Below are 17,410 nucleotides of genomic sequence, written 5' to 3'. Positions count from 1 at the left end.
CTTTTTAAATATTGGACCATACCATGTAACGCGGGAAAAAAATTTCGGAAAAATTGCACTTGGTCGGAATTGCAGAGAAAATGCAGGCAACCTTGATCTTAGACTACCCACGTTCAATTCCGAGCGAGCAGCGCCCCGACATCGCGTTTAAACTGACTCGGCGAACGTAAAAATAATAACGACGCTGGATTGAAAGCTGATGTTTTCCTCTTTGCGAGATGCCGACCACAAGCCCGGTCCAATTAAGAAACTGGATTTTGAACAAATTGAACGAGTTTACACGTATCCGTGACAATTAGCGAGACACGCGTCTCCCGAGTTAATTAGGAACACTCCGAAAAAATGTTTCGAGAGGACACATTCGGAAGCTGGTTCGCCTGGCGAACGTCACCGGCCATGTGCTGTTAAAAAGAAATCATCGCGGTGCTACGGCCCTCTCGAAAATGTGCAAACTTGATCAAATAGTGTTTTTTTAATTACGATTTTATGGTTGTGTTTCGCATTTGGAAAATGAAAGTCTCACAGTTTCAGGGTTATAAATAGACTGCGGATTTTATGCATTTATGACAAATATGGGAACGTACAATTTAAAACAGTGGGCATGTTAAAAATATTTAAGGACATCGATGTATTGTTTTCAGCTTAATAAGATAATTAAAAGAAGAATGAAATTTTTATATGGCTCCTGTGTCTGGCAATCAATGCAAACATTTTTTATTTTACATAAAGATCCGCAGTCTAGTTATAAATTACATGAAATTTAATTTTAAAAAGTTTACTTCGCATGTCCTTCGAAAATGTTGGTTCCAAAATTAAAAATCTAGTAAAACAATCGCGTTATTCAACCTAACGTTAATTACGCGGAAGATCGCACGTGCCACCACAGCTCCGGTTTTCAACCGAGAATAATACCGTACGCCGTACAGTAAAGTATCGAAACATTCGGTACATCTGTTTCCGTACGTCCGCAGCTTTTTTCAAAACCATGCATGGTGTTTGCCCAGATTACAAAGGGACACGTATCCGTGAGCGACGGCCAACAAGCACTCGATGACACAGGTGGTGGTATGTACTCGGATTTGAGTACCGGGTGCTTGATTTGATGCGAGGTCGCGAGTGACATACACTTTAGGCATTACGATTCCGTTTTGTGGACACTTTCTCTTGACGATTCGTGATGCGCGTCTCCCGAACAATCCCGAGGAATCCGTGTCAAAATCGTATGCGAAGAGATTCGGGAACGGGTCCCCTACGTTTACGGTTCTTCAAAATCGATATCGTGCAAGACAGCTTAGTTTACAGTTATAAATGTTCATGATTTCGTTGTCAAACATGAGTAGGTTTAAATGAAACGAGATCGGTCGACCTTTTTTAGCTTCTCGAAAAGGCTAGAATATGAAATTCGACAGAATTTTGTACAATTTTCATGTGTTTTCGATCTGCAAAGGAGCTGCCCCGATTAAAAATAGGATTTTATTGAATTCCACTTTCTTAAAATTTGTCGACAAAGATTGGGAAATGCATAAACATCCGCAGTCTAGAAATTACTATACGGACAATACAATCGGTGTACCAAGTACATATTTCGTAACATCCTTGATCGATTTCGATGAAACTTTGTCCAAGTATACATATAACTGACTTAGACCTACCAGAGGCGCCTTCTAAATATTCATTACAGGTACAGATAACAAATTTAAAAATCGTGACCTTTACTATTTCCTTCGCAATCGCGACCAATAACAATTTTAAAAAAATGTTAATATTTACACATTAGCTAGTAAACTGATCCTTCTAACGTCTGAAAAGAAACTCAAGCTGTTGGGTCCAATTTTGAAAAAGTAATTCGTTTTTTTAATGTGTACGAATACTTTGTATGTACACCGACTGTATATTGCAGACTTTACAGAAACGTGCTTGTGTGTCGGAGGAAAACGATAAACAATTAGCACGTTTTTAACGGGACACGCTCGGTTGGTCTTTAATAATGGCATCGATATTCCCACCAGGAAACACGATATCGAAGCTTTTATGCTCGGCGATCGTTTTACAGTGGCGAATTATGAAACGGCGTCGCATGAAAAACCGGGGCGGCGCGGCGCGGCGGCGTACACAGGCGCTTGCTCGCGTACACACACCGATACGGAATCAGTCATCCTGCGGGCGTCAAGATCATAATTTGTTTCGAAACGCGCGAAGTACATACGCGGTTTAGACCGGGTATCATTTTTCTAGTGCAACAGCGCAGCGGCGGGGCGGGGCGGGCCGGGCGACGACGGCTAAGTGGAGGTTTATGCGCGATTGGCCACCGCGATGAATTTAATTGAACGTTAGTAATTAATCGGCGCCCGGTGCGTCGACCCGGTCCACGGTGTCGATTTCAATATCTGCAATTAGCGCGCCTTCAGGTGGCTTAACGATCAGCGAGCGACTTTTCTGAAATAGAGTTATTTCGCTTGGGCAACGTAATAACGAATCGCCGCCGTATATTCGCCGGTAGTTTTCTCGTCGGCGTTCAGATAAAGATCGGGCCTAGCTGGCCAGCCTCGCTGCGAACAAAAAATAAAAACGACCCCGCCGACTGCTTTATTCTATAATTTACCACAATATATAGATACCGCACAAACGGGTCGGTCAAGAATATTCGATCTTTCGGTATTAACCCATTTCGACCCGTACCGTGCAGCATAGTTCGGAGAAAAATATTTACTCGCTCAAGTTTCACCTTACCGATTCAGCGTGGCGTCGAGTAGAATGTCACAAAAATGCACTGTGCTTTTTTGTCCGTTCTGAATGACTTTTATGTACTGATAAACGAATTCGAAATGGTTAGCCATATTTACGTTAAGTACGCCAAGACGGTAAACCGTTGTGTGTAAACGGCATTTTAATTGTTAATCGGCGGCTCGAGAACACGTACAAACGGCATGCCGAACTATTCGAGTAATCTTATCGGCGGTCGTTTCTGACCCGGCCGAGTGATTTATACAGTTTCGTCTGGAGTCTGGGGAATGACGAGCGTTCGTACGCCCTTGCTGATCTCCTTGAAGATACGGGATTAAAGGTCCACTAGAGAATTTCTCTAGGGAGCGGACACGGAATACGAATCTCGATGTTACCTCGTCTAATTGGGTGGAGTATCAACATGGATTATTACTAATTCGTATTCCAATATCAGACAATATTGGATATAGGAATACGAATTTCTACTAACGAACCGAACACGGTGTGCTTTCAGCTAGAATGAGGACAAAGATAGTTATCGCTACAGAACGTTTCGGTATAAATGAAACGTTTTGCAATAAAACCGGGCGTTCGTGGTAGAAATCTCTCGAGCGGAGATGAAGATTTCAGATAAAACGGGAAGAGAAACGCGTTATTTCCGGGCGCGGACGATGCGAGAAAACGGGGAGAAACGCGTGCGACGTTTTACCGTAGAATGCGTTCTACGTGCCGCCGCGCCGTGCAATTGATATTCATGTATTTCGACGGTCACCGCTGCGAAACGCGTCTTCAAGCAAATTCGAATTTCCATTGGCGACGCGTCGCACGGAAGTCAATGATCGACGAAACCGCAGACCGCGATGTAATTTGAAAATTGACTGCAAAAGGGACATTCCACGAAGAGCGACGCACCGCGGTGCGTTGACACGCGTCGCCGCGCCGCGCCGCGCCGCGTGCGAGCTTCTTGTATAGTAATGTATATGTAGTTTGCGCGAGACTGTAACCTTCGTCGACGTTTCAACCACCTCGTGATTGATGCGCCACGTGCTTCCTAATGAGTTCGTCGGCTTTGTCGAAGGTGAGCCTTCACACCTTTCTTTACCCAACTATTTTACTTAGAATATTTGACAAATACACAGATTTGATGCATTCGTGACAAAAATCAGTAGGTGTAATTTAAAACAGTAAAAACATTACAACAATTGAAAAATTCTGTTATATAATTTTCAACCTATTAAATGTACTGAGAAGGTAAATCGATTTCGCTCCAGTTTGTTGCGAATCAGGCAGAAAGTTTTTATTTTGTATAAAGATCCGCTGTCTACTGATGAATAGACAGCGGATACAAAATGCAATATTTTCTTTCGTGGCGTGCACGTTAATAGCTTAATTGAATCGAACAAAATAGTTTTCCTACTCCTTTCTGCAAGTTAGTTTTTACTAAATATTGTTTGAATTATCGATCGTATGGTTGTTAAATGAACAATATGTTAGTGTTCTCGGCGCAACGGTTCGATCAACTAATTACGAAAAAGCAAATTTTGCACGTTAACTTAGACTTTCGACGTTTCGATCCATGTGTGGATACTTTTCAATTGGAAAGTAGAAAAACTGCGTCTGAAAAAGATTTCATAATGTAATAGACAAAAACTTTAGAATTTCTGTGGAATCGGATTGCAATTCTGTATCAAAATACAGTATTAAATTACTTACTTGCTTTATGGAAATCTTAAAAACGGAATTGAAATGTATTAACACATGTTGTTCTCATGTCGTCAAACAAGCTACATACTGTTTTTAAGATTTCCATAGAGCAAGTAAGTAAAATTTAATACAGTATTTTGATACAGAATTGCAATCCGATTTCACAGAAATTTTAAAGTTTTTGTTTATTGCATTATGAAATCTTTTTCAGACGCAGTTTTTCTACTTTCTTGAAAAGGATCCACACATGGATCAAACCGTCGAAAGTTTAAGTTAACGTGCAAAATTTGCTTTTTCGCAATTAGTTGATCGAACCGTTGCTCCGAGAGAACACTAACATATTATTCATTTAGCTTTTACTGGCTATTTAACATGTATGTACCCTGGAACGAAGTTGGTCGTCGGCGAACTACAGTGGCAAAAGGTGTGAATGAAATGGCGCGAAGCGGCCGATGCGATGGCTCGACAGCGAGAGCGCACGCAACAGAGGAGCGGTAAAGTGATTATTATAAAGACGTTCGCGGCGAGTTTACGAGTTTCGAGGTTACACGAGAGGTGCCATTACGCGGGCCGGCCGATAGTGCTCGTTACGTTCAACCTTCTAGCGCAACTAGTTATCGTCGGCAATGCGGACGATTTTTCGAGCATTAAATAACACACCGCGGAGAATAGATCGCGAGCCGCGATTGCTGGTGGCTAACTGCCGGGGTGATCGAGGAAAATCGATACGGAAAAGTGAAAGCTGCGCGCGGTTCGATCGCTTCCAAATCGCCGCGCAGCGCCGTTTCCCACCGATCATTCATTTACCGGATATGCAAGGTGCAAAGTACCTGTGATGCCGATAATACAGTCTTGCTAACGTTATGGTTATCCGTGAACGATTTTCTAACATCGTTGAAAGAATACAGATTTTTCAAAATGATTTACCGAGGTTGCTACGTAGAGAGAAAGAAATGCTAAATATGACTCATACTGCAGCGGAGCCCCAGTGGCTTCTGTAAATAATAAGTAGCTGGCCAAGCCACCTTTGGTCTATCGCGGGGAGACCAATCAATTAGCGGTGATTTCATGATCGGAATGATCGAGGCGTTATGGTTCTTTACGCGGCAGTTACGATAAGCCGCGCCGCACCGTAAAGGCGATTCACCACGCCGCGGCGCGCGGCACAATGCGATGTTTTGGCACGCCTCGTTTAACGCTAGCGCGGTTATGGTGTTTCGACAAGGCGAAATTACGGCCGCTTTATGCAAACGCCTGGCCACGGTCGCTTGGCAGCGCGGCACATCCCGGCGAACGTTATTATTTATTATTCGCCGTCGTGTTGTTCCGCGCGGAAGGGCCGTTATTACGTCACCGTGCAATTTACGACGGTTTAATGCATTAACGGACACCGTGAAAATGATAAGGAGCAGCTTCCGATCAATTTATTCCCCGCCGAAACGAGGTCTCGGAGGACGCGGAGATTAATGAGATGGGAATCGGTGGAAATGAACTGGCGAATATTTTAGGAGTGGGTCATAAGGTCAGCGATATAGTAGGAATAGACCACTATGCGACAAACGACATGTATCTACATATGTATTAGGTTGTCGCATATGAAATGTCCGATTTTAAAATGCAATTCTTAGAAAACATTTCATACGAAATGATTTAAATATCTTTATTAGAGCACATGTTATAATAAGCACCACGCAAAGTCTAAATAAACTATGTTCAATTTTAATCTAGATGTACAGTTTTACACAAGTTTATTCCAACGTCAACCAACGCGCGACTATCGTGTATTCCTTGTATGTACATGTCTGGAGAAATAACTTTTATGTGATTTTTGGTGAAAATCTGGTGATTAAGTAATAGACTGCGGATTTTTATGCAAAATAAAAAATGTTTGCATTGATTGCAGGACACAGGAGCCAAATAAAAATTGTATTCTCCTTTTAATTATCTTATGAATTTATTTATGTCCATAAATATTTTTAAAATGTCCACTATTTTATATTACAGATACCCATTTTTGTCATAAATGCATAAAATCCGCAGTCTATTAATTAACGTACTAGTCGTTGATGGTAAACAGGAACTACAAAACCAAGATAACAATCTTGTAAATGAAAACGTGAATACAATCTGAAAAGAATTAAACTTGAAATTTATAGAATAGAATACGTTGGGTACAAGATCGCGTTTGTTTAATGTCACTGCTAAAAATCGGACATTTCGTATGCAACAACCTAATACGTACGTAACAGCGCGGTGGTAGGATTTCCGTGAGAGATATACGCCATGTACGAGGGCCTACTTCAGGTGCAGCGTAGTAAATGATTTAAGAAGTGATACAAGAGTCTTACAAACGATGATCATTATTCTTGTCGACGTTCCCCACGGAGGAGGTTTATCTCCAGTGCGGCGTACATTCATAGCCAATGTTACACGCCATTAACGGGATACCGTACGATTTATTAAACCATTCTGCCGCTGAAGCGAATCTAGTTGTCGGACAATAGACGCTATCTAAATATCTCGGGAACTGCGTGGAGAAGCGTATCTTATACCGAGCCGTGAAACGTATGAAAAAATGTACTCGGATAAAAATAGATTGCAATAAGGTATATGTATTGCTCGGACGCGATTCCCGCTGATAAATAAATGCGCGGGGTGTTCCGAGCACTCGATAACATAAAATAAGGACAGCAGACACGAGGCGTATCATCGTTCCGCCGAGCATCGAAGTCTCCGGCTCAGGTTTAATCGGCGCTCGGTCCAGTCAAGCGATTTCACTCGTGTAAACAAGTTCGGCTACCAGGAAATGCATAAATAAGACCGTCTTTATTATTGCTGGTTGTCGATAATAAAATTCCGTTTGATGAATCGGCCGTGGAACCGAACAACCGATACCCGACCGCGAACTTGACAGAACGCGATGTGTGTAGGCTATGCAAATCAGGAAATTGACCGCGGGGGGAGATTCATTAGCCATGCGTGTAACGCTAATTTTTCTAATTGGCATAATTCCTCATTGGTGCATACCCCGTTGATGCGGGCAACATCAATTAAACACATGTACGACGCTTGATAGACGCGTAATTAGTAGATACGGGTCGCTTATCCAGTTCCTGTTTCGCGGTATCCGATGCTGAATTATGATCCGGCGAATATTCACCTGCTGCCGGGAGATACATATGCATGTTCTCGTTCGCGAAAGTCCAACATCATTTTCACGACGGTTTCGTAAGACCTCGAGGAACGGTCGTTTGTCAACGAATTTGTTTTAATCGCGACAGTTTCGTCCGGAGTTGCTGAATGGTGAAAAATTCACTGTTTACATTTTTCCTAGCTTTTGTACATCTATGGGCAATGTTTTTATCCGGCCATTCTTTATCCCCGCCGCGGTCTCGCGTAATTGGCCGAACCACCTACATCCGGTGAAGCTGATTAGCATCGCACGATAAGTCACCGAATCCCGTGGCTCGAAGCTATGTGCGTTCCGACATTATCGGCTCATTTCGTTCACACTGTCCGTAATTTCGGCTCTCGCGGAAGAATAATGGCAGAATCCGCAGACTCTGACCCGAGGCTGCAGATCATGCTCCCAGGATCCGTTGCACCTGCCGAATCCGTGGCCTTCGCTCCGAACCGATTATGTACTCCAATAGTGTCGGCTGCCTTAGTCGAGGATGTAACATCAGAGTGAGTTCTTTGAAAGTATGTACAATGGATCAGATCGTTAAGTATGAAACTTGACAAATGTCAAGAGGTTTGCGTTTTCTTTGTAAATTTCATACTTGACGACCGGATATTCTTTTCTTATTTAAGTTCATCAGATCCTTAAATGGGATCCTCTAATATGATTCACATAGATAGCTTACGGTCCTTGAAATAAGAACGGATATAAATGCAAGCCTTCACATTAGGTTCCGCTATAAACATGAACGACCTGATACAATTAGGATGACTTCTACGAATAATTTTCAATGAAAGCGAACAATTTATTCACTGCAGATTCGTCGAGTCAATCGGAAATATAATTCAGCGTGTTTAATGAACGATCCCCTCTGCCACGGTCTACAGTGGAGTGGTTGTTTTCTAAAATAATACGTCTCGAATGTTTCCCGAGCGTCTTGTGTACACTGCAAATACGAGCGTTCCACGCAGGTTTAGGATTCAGCGTGTGGTCGGTGTCCGATAATTCGAAGGCAAAATACATATGTACACGCACAAGTACGCCGGCTAATGAATAATTCGCGTCAGACTTCGACGGGCTGTGTAATGATCAGGACACGTTGACTTTTAATTAATCGAGCCGTGTACGGTGTACAGGTCTCGATTTCAAATTTATAATCCACTGGGAAGGTGATCACCGGCCGAAATATTGAACTTAATGAATTTCGAGGCGGAGATCCCGAGGTTTTCTCCCAAGGATAATGTCCGTCGAGGAGAACTTGCTCAAGAATGCTTCAGGTGACGGCATCCCGATTTCTCTTCGTAATCTCCAGAGCCGCGCGGCGTCGCGCGAACAGACCGGGGGACACCACACAGTGTAAAGGGCCAAAACGATTTATTTGACGTGTCCCGTACGGCGTTCGAGAGCGTTGGCGATTTAGATTTAGGACTCGGAGAAATCCTGATAAATTCTCCGAGGGAGTCGCCGTCGGTTAAACGACGATTCCTCCGCGAATACGTGTACAGTTATCCTCTCTGTATTAGTATGCTAATCGGGAGACGCGCAGCGGGCATTTCTCACTTTAGACGGAGCTGCCCGGGAGCGTGAAAGAATTCTGTTCGTCATAAAATTGCATAACGTTACCCGCCGCGCCGCGCCGCCGAGTATCGGCGAACACGTGTGACGGACTCATGCGGACACGGTGTCCGTTGTCCCGAGCTTGTAAATATTCGTCGACAGCTCCTGCGACCGTAAAACTTTTCCCGTCCCATTCACCGTTTCGCCAGCCTCCGAACCACTTTCCGCGGACCCTTAACCCTTAACCGCCATAAAATTGGCCAACGGGGGCCATTCACGAACCTCTCCGAAATTCGGCGGAAGGACATTCCGAACTCTTTTCGCTTCTCTCATTTTCATTCGAGGTGTCTAAGGTGAATAAGTACAAAACGTATTTTTAAAATGTTCTCTACAATTCCGACCAATTGGTTAGAGATTTAAATGTTGGAGGGCCTGTAGAGATTTAAATATTCACAATTACGACCAATTGCAATTTTTCGAAAAATTCCTTTTCACATGAAGCAGTAGACTAATTACTCTAACTTCTTAAAAAATATATGAATATGTATGTAGGATTTCGGGCGAATCGAAGGCTGGTCCCCGAAAGGATCAGCGCACGAACGATCTCCAGGTAACGTCAGATTACCAATTCGACGAATCAATTGTTTCGATCCTATCTCCGGGACCGATCGGTGCGTTGGAAAGCTTTTAGGTCGGTGTAATAGCGTCCGGGCGTGATTTACGAACGTTTATTAGATAAACGGATCTTTGACAGAGATGCCGCGGGCACCTTCGGCTCGCGTGGAACTCGTACAACCGTATTTATTCGATGACAATTACGATCGCGACTCTAGTTACATTATGGTCGTTAAAGGTATTTTACGGCTCGGACGGCCGCAACGCTCTATGTATGTATTCCGTCAAAGATTTACGGCGTCGCACAAATTTGTTTACAAAACCTTCATTCGCGTTGCAATTCAAGCCGGTTACGAAGTTCTCGAATTGCACAAACCACTGTGCACCGGAAATTTCAAGCAAATCTTTCTACTAATACAAGTACATATGTAGACTGCGTTTATCGTGGGAAGCAGGAATGAAATAACCAATTTCTTCGTGAATGCACGAAGATCCGCAGTTTAACACATTTCGTTATGATCTAAGGGATCTAAAAGTGATCATTAGTGACACGGTATTTCAGCTTGATTGCTGGTAAAGTTGTTAAGGGGTTCACCGTAGACATATGTACCGGGTACATCGCGCTAGAATTCGATTAAAAGAGATTTTATAGTTAATAAAATTTTTCCGCTGATCTTTAATGCCCCTACCAATTTCAATTGATTTGTACGTAGCCGACAGTTACACTATCTTGATTGCGGCGTTTTTAGTACGCAACGAGCTCTCGTCCCCGGTTAAGTCTCCATTAAGAAACCCATTAATTGTACTCGTAAAACGGAGAACCTATAGTTACACGGTCCTAGCAATCTGTATTTTCTACAATGATCTGTGGAAATGTTTTCTTCTGTCCGCGAACAACGTGTTTAATTGCGCATATAACTGAAATGGAACACCTGGATTCCGATGCTTTATAACCGTCCGGATTTATTTTTTACGACAAGCGGAGCAATGCGGTTGAAAAGACCGCGATCAGATTAGCCGGGAATTAATGCTGGCGCCAGAATTCATTATAACTTATGACTCATTAACACGGCTCCATTTACCCGCCATTAAAGACCGCGTATATATTTCTTCTGGAGCGTGACTGCGCTCTACGTTTGACATTTTAACCGGTGCTACCTGATGCAGCCGATTGTTACTAAATCTGTCTTCATAAAGCATATCTCGCAGCTACCGGGTGTATGAGAATTATCGAATACGTGTCGCGTATTCGAAGGGTGCAGCTCGAACGAGATCACATACATACTATGTATGTATTACTGCAACTGCAACCACGTTGCGATCGTTAACGAGTAATAAACCGCTACAGATCGTTCCGCGCGCAGTTATAAAGTTAACCTCGTCGAATTACTTAACACCCACTCGACCGATTATGCACCTACATTTTCAATCATTTTTTCACAGGATTCTGTAGCGATTAAAGTTTAACGAGATTTCGAGCGGTCGTCGTGGCAGTACGCCGAGAAAGTACATATGTATAGCTTTGTTTGTCGAGCAATGTGTCCGTATAAATTAGAACTGTTTAAAGGAATTTCGGCCGTGGTAAGTGTCGTGTCAACACAGCTAACTCGTCGCTTTTTAACATGTTAGCGTTAAAAGTCGTGATTACGTTGATCGTGAACTGGGATCTCGCGGTTGTTGCAAAGCTGAGCTGTCAAACTTCGTCACTGAAAGATAAAGAACAGAAAACAATGTAACATGTACTTTTACTTTGAATCGAGTTGCAGACATTTTTTTTCAACGTTTTCCGAAGCTCGGGACTGCGCTCCGGTGCTCGGACAAAGATTCTAAAAATTCCCCTGGCCCTCCCCACGAGCGTAAGACAACAAACGGGTCGAGAAGAGGATCCCCGGAGAATTAGTACAATAGTTATCGTTTCCGTTCAAGGATCAGATTGTGGGAAATTCCCACAGCGTGAACGACTGTCGCCGCGCGAACGAATCCCGATAAGCCGAGTAAACAACACGGGAAAGGGCTGGACGCTCGAAATGTTTCATTTTGACGCCTCTGCACGGGATTTCCTTTTATCTTAATTAAAGTCCCGTCGCTTTCTTTTGTAGAACCGTTCCCGATTGTATAAAGCTGTTTCGGTTTCGATCCCTCGCCGCATGGTTGCACGAATCCATCAAAGCGGTTCCCTCAAGTCCTCGGGGAAACGAAGTCGGCAAACAGGTCGCATTAGTACAATTATCGGTGGCCTCTTCTAGGACTGAGCTGTGAGAAACTGTCCATCGATAAACGGACGATGGCGAGGCATCGGGCTCGCCGTTTGTACAGCCAATTATTATCTCAATGCACGTCGTCGCTAAAGCTATTGTCACTCGGCCATTGGCCGAGAATGGAGCTGTTGCTTTCGAAAAATTCGAAATGACATTTACCGCGCCGAGCCGCGCCGAGCCGCGCCGTTCCGGCTCTTCGTCGTCGCGTGCAAATATTTGACGCGTTAAGGTTCGGCTTAAAGGCTTCTTGCCAGCGAATTGCGCGAACTCTGCTCGAAGCAAGTTTAAGGGCACCGATCACACTCAGAAATTCAAATTCAACTGTCAGTCATTAAGGTAAAGGTACTAGTAAAGTTGACCAGTTAAGAGAAGTTTTCCACGCGAACAATAGTAACCACTTGCTCCGTCATCAAATAGCGAGAGTCGATGCCTGAAGACAGTATGCAATTGTTTTGAAATTTAACCAACAGATGGTATGGCATCCGAGGTTCACTTTCATCAAAAGTGTACAGCTTATAAAAATCTTATTTTTTATGTTTTTCTTGTAAAATGGTCAACTACTGGTACCTTTACCTTATGTATTATGTAGAATCTTTTGGAACAAGTAGAATCGAAGAAGGGGCGAATTGATACGCGTGTCCTGCGCGTCCGCGGAACAGATGGCTATCCTCCGATGAGTTACCAGTTACAGCACGGGACACGGTCACTCGGTCTGCTTAAGTACACATCGCCGCCTCAAACGAGAGCACCGGCAACTTGTTCAGGTGTGTATGTACCTGTTATGCTACGATACCGAGCTCCGTACACGAGACAGACTGGACCCAGCGTCTCAGGTTTCCCCTGAGACGGCCTCTCCTGTAACGCGTTCTCGAGGATGTCGGGCACATCGATGCTGGATAAGTCGCGACGAAGGATCAAGTGTTGCGTGATCGAAATCTCTAATCGTCAGTTCTGTCGGGTGATTTGTTATTCCGCACGCGGTCTCCGGTTCGTGGCTTGTTTGTGTTCAGGGAGCACGGTGTTTTCCCTGTAAAAAGTACACTCCGAAGGACGGCGGCGATATTTAGCGCGTTCGCTACCAGCATTTTATCTCATTCGTGACATTTAACATTCCGACGATCATTTAGAAACGTATTCAACCATTTCCTTCGCGGAGAGGAAGTGTCTTCGTAATTTCAACAATTTCCAGATAAGAAATCCGAAACCCGTCATTTGACTCTAGAGCTGTTACGGTTAAGTATATGTTACTTTTTAACTTCGCGAAGCGTTTTTTTCCCAGGCCGGGATAGAAATTAGAAAGACAATAAACGTTTTTCCGTTGCGTGGTAGCGTTTCGCTAAACAAGTGGCGTGTTAATCTCAAACATCAACCCAGCTGGAATTGAAATTCATAGAACCGCGGAACGCGATCTTTCCACGCCTAGTTCACCGTTGCGAAAATTGATACTTTCCGACTTGTTCGAGGCGTGTCTATCATTACCAATTCTTGTAACTTCCAGCTACGGGTTCGCATGAGTACTCCTGGTTAACGAGCACGTCAATATGCAGAAACATCTCGGGAATGAAGCACCTTGGGCTCTTTTCTTTGGGGATCGTTCCTCCGTTTCCTGGAGAACAACGTTCGCTGTCTTTTTTATTGTCTTGTCTAGCGTAGAAATATTCAAGTACACGTCTCATTGAATAATAGTTAGCACCAGCCTGCGAATCTATCGATCGCGATCGCTGAATCGCCAGCCGCCCGTTTGCGAAAATAAATCTCCGGTACGTGCTCGCGGTTCTACTTAGCTTCAACAAACAAGTGTGCCCTTAATGTCGAGCAACGAGACGAGACCCGCGCGATTAATCACGCGGCCTAATCGCCTCGGTGTCAGAAGTCAACCGAAGGGACCAATTTCGTCGGTGAAATGCGGCGAGGATCCCGATAACTCAATCGCGCGACGTTCGTGTCCTTTAAGTCCTGTCGCGAGTGAGATTTACGAGGGACGAGGACCCGGACGAACAACTGCCACCGTGCGTCTCTGATACGGCCGGTGGATCGCCAACCGAGCGGAAATAAACGTCTCGTAAACCTGCTTGGCTCTTGGGCCATTTTTTTTCCTCGCCCCTTTCCGCGAAGTTCGAACCCCTTAGTCCGTAGAACCAGCTTTCCGCGATTTCACGGTCCGCTCATCGGAATAGCGAGATTAACCCTCATACGCTCCTCAAGAATACTCGCGTAAAAGAGACTAGGATAATTCCACCATGTTTGCTCTACACGTGAAATCAACAAATTATATTATTTCATTTATAACGTCGCATTTTAAAGAAATACATCTCACGCCATAAAGGGATCAACCATTTTACAGTATGTAAACATCTCCTAATCGATTACAAAGAATTGTTAATATTCCAGAATTATAAGCTCTTCTTAAATTAATGTAAATAATTAAGTCCTTTATCCCTAAAATAAATAAAATAGGTATATGTATATTAAAGATAAAGATAAAGATCATGTGCCATTTAAACTGTGGTGCTCACACACAAGGTGGTTCGGAACCCACCTCATAAAAACCGTAGGTCCTGTCACGAAAAAATCCTAACAGGATTAAGTGCGACGTAAAATAACCGATGAAAAAAAAGAAAGAAGATAAAGATAGAAACTTTTTGTATGTGAAAATAGTAAATGGGTGAGTTTTTACCCTGAGGAGCGCGGAAGTACAAAATACAGTACACATAAGTACAAAACGCATTTTTAACTATTTCTTTACAATTCAAAATTTGACTGAAAAAGTCCATCTTTAATTGCAATATCGAGAAATGAGAACGCAATCCTGAGAACGAGCCCAGCCCCTTAACCTCCACCACACGTCCGCGGGTTAATTGCGCTACACTGCTACAACCATTAATAAAGTGCGACCAACAATCTAATCATTTTACTGACTCTTGAATGAAAAGAGTTTAGCCGGTACATACTGAATTTGTACGTATAGATCGTGATTTCGACTGCGCCATGTATTTATGTAATACCGTAATTTAGGCGTGTAGCTTTTTGATGACAGTGCCTGTAATGGTACGTGTACTACTAATAATGGCACCGGGTACCGGATTGCCAGGATAAATGGTCTCCGCTTGGCGACAGGAACGTAATAATCCCCGTGCGTGCAGCAACACGCGTGGATCGTAAAAACAGAAGTTGGAAAGGACAATAGCAACGGAGAAAGTTATACGATGTGATTACGATACGTGCCAGGCTTGTTTGTAATGTTCCGCGACTTTAATGAACGCCTAACTCTTCGCTGCTTGCCGACGGTTATGAATTCATTCGACGACCACGGAACACCGTGCTCGAATAAATACATGCTACGCAAACTCGTTCAAATAAATTACGCACAGCGAATCCGTGACAAGATACACAAGACAAAGATACAATTTATGTCGGGCCGGTAATACGATGCTTTCCGAGACGTTACACGCTTAATTAGTGCCGCTGCCGAACACCTTGCTAATTTATTTCGTTTATGCAGGAGCAGGTCGCGGCGCAGACGATGCTCGTAAAACGCTGGCAAATTTCAAACTTTTATTTTGCACAGAGATCACTGAATCTTGAAAATTAGGGATTTACATTATTCAGCCGAATCTCGAGGGAAGAACTGAAATCTCGTATTTTTAACGAAATCTTTCTGCGGAACTTTTAAGTAAAACATTTACTGCTGATTTGGCTTGTTTAGCTTCCACGCTTGTGTACAATAATTCGAGTTAAAGGGAGGTTTATTTCGATTTATAGAAGTTCTTAAAGTGCAGCAGAAGGGAGTAAACAAAATTTTCGTCTTATAGAGATTCCACAATACTTTAATTTTGTGAAAAATGACAGGGGGGACCAGTGCTGGCTAGGTGGTGGACCGCCGGAAAAGTGAGCATCGCAGGATTTCAATATCGGACCGCGACGACGGTCACGAGAGTGAGTCTCGTTGGAAGGATATCCGGAGTAGCCGGCATTATCTTACACGAGTAGACACGTAGATGGCCGTGCTGGGGGAAGGCTGAGCTCGAAACAACTCACTCAACCTGATCCAAAGCCGGCAGGCATCAACATGGTTTCTCTCTACATACATACCACGTTTGTCTGTCCGGTTTCGTTCCTCCGTTCGTTCGTCCTGGCACTCCGTTTGTCGGCTGTCGGCCAGGATGATCCTTGACGCGTGTTTTGACGCGATTAGTGGCCACGTTTTCTGAACAACAAGGCCCGTTGTTGTTCTACGTGCTGCGTGGTTTCGCGTGTGAATCGCCTCGTTTAACCCCTCGCTCTTCGGTGTGCTTGGTCCTTGCTGGGGACATGACGTTAATCGCCCGTTTCGAGGATACGCTCGCCACTCCTTCCGCGATCGCAAGTATCGCCAGCTGTGGGGATTCTCGAGCGAAACATTTCAGGTACGACGCATGCTTCGCATTCTCTACAGTCAAAATTTCATAATTATTTCGCGTTGGGCGCCATTCGAGCGTCGAGCACTGGAAATAGATTCACGTTTTCCTCGCTGTCAGCTCCGACAAAGGGTAGACTCTCGTTTTTCCATTTCTCAATGGAGCAAAAATGGGGTTTTCCGTATAAAAGATCAATCTAGGCCGCAGTCGCCCCCAAACTTCCTATCTTTACGTTTACGAGGCGTAATTTGCATTATTCACAATGTTATGCCGTGAAGAAGGAAAGGATGGGGTTCCCTCGAGAAATAATCCTTTTTCTTCTTTATAACTTGAAGTTTATTGAGTAGGCCACACCAACAGATTGTCCACAAGAAATCGCGCTTACAGACAGTATACACGTCCTTACAAAATAACCGACGGCTCGAAAATGAGTCCCACTCGATGAGAGGGTTCCTTATATAGATTCTTTACAAGGACCTTTGGTCTACTCTAAAATGTGTCACCGGATGTGTAACGTTGCCGTTCCTAGTCCAGCCAAACATTTGATTCAGCTTTGGCTAAAAGGGCGAAGATAAGGTTGGTTTGGAATCTTATCGGAAAGGGTGATGCGGCGTAACAGCAGGCATTAAACTGCGCATGCAGCTATTTTCATAAAGCTGCGACAGCTACATGCTACCGAATAATGCAAATTACGCCTCGTAAATGTCAAAATAGCTTTCGACTACTGACAAACCCATCTTCGCACTATGTATCGAGAAATGAGAATCTCAATCGGATTCGATCGTCCGGCGTGACGGGCCGCCGCGGAATCGCTTTCGAATCCTTTCAGATTCGCCGTGCTCATAATGCACGCCCTTCTAAAGAGAGCAGGGAACGCGTGCACCGGGTATGGGAGCAGGTACATACGAGCAATTCGATTTTTTTCGACGCGGCCAATCGCCGCCAGTATCGGTATCCGTTCGCGGCCGAACAAC

At 43.9% G+C, this 17,410-nt stretch overlaps 1 protein-coding gene across 3 annotated transcripts in view; it reads left to right on the top strand.

The window, feature by feature from the left end:
- The window catches only part of LOC143220468 (uncharacterized), an 89,263-nt gene that overhangs the window by 13,816 nt on the left and 58,037 nt on the right, over positions 1–17,410 (top strand). The window contains exon 1 of one of the 3 annotated variants that reach the window (XM_076446111.1): positions 4,537–16,445. The exons of the other annotated variants lie outside the window; for them this stretch is intronic. The gene's annotated coding sequence lies outside the window, so the exon portion shown is untranslated. Of the gene's footprint in view, positions 1–4,536; positions 16,446–17,410 lie in introns of those variants that run through there. 3 annotated transcript variants of the gene reach the window in all.

Source organism: Lasioglossum baleicum, chromosome 2, assembly GCF_051020765.1.
Source record: "Lasioglossum baleicum chromosome 2, iyLasBale1, whole genome shotgun sequence".
NCBI classification, from domain to species: Eukaryota; Metazoa; Arthropoda; class Insecta; order Hymenoptera; family Halictidae; genus Lasioglossum; species Lasioglossum baleicum.
Note: the sequence above shows the minus strand (reverse complement) of the source record. Positions and strands in the feature narration are given on the sequence as shown.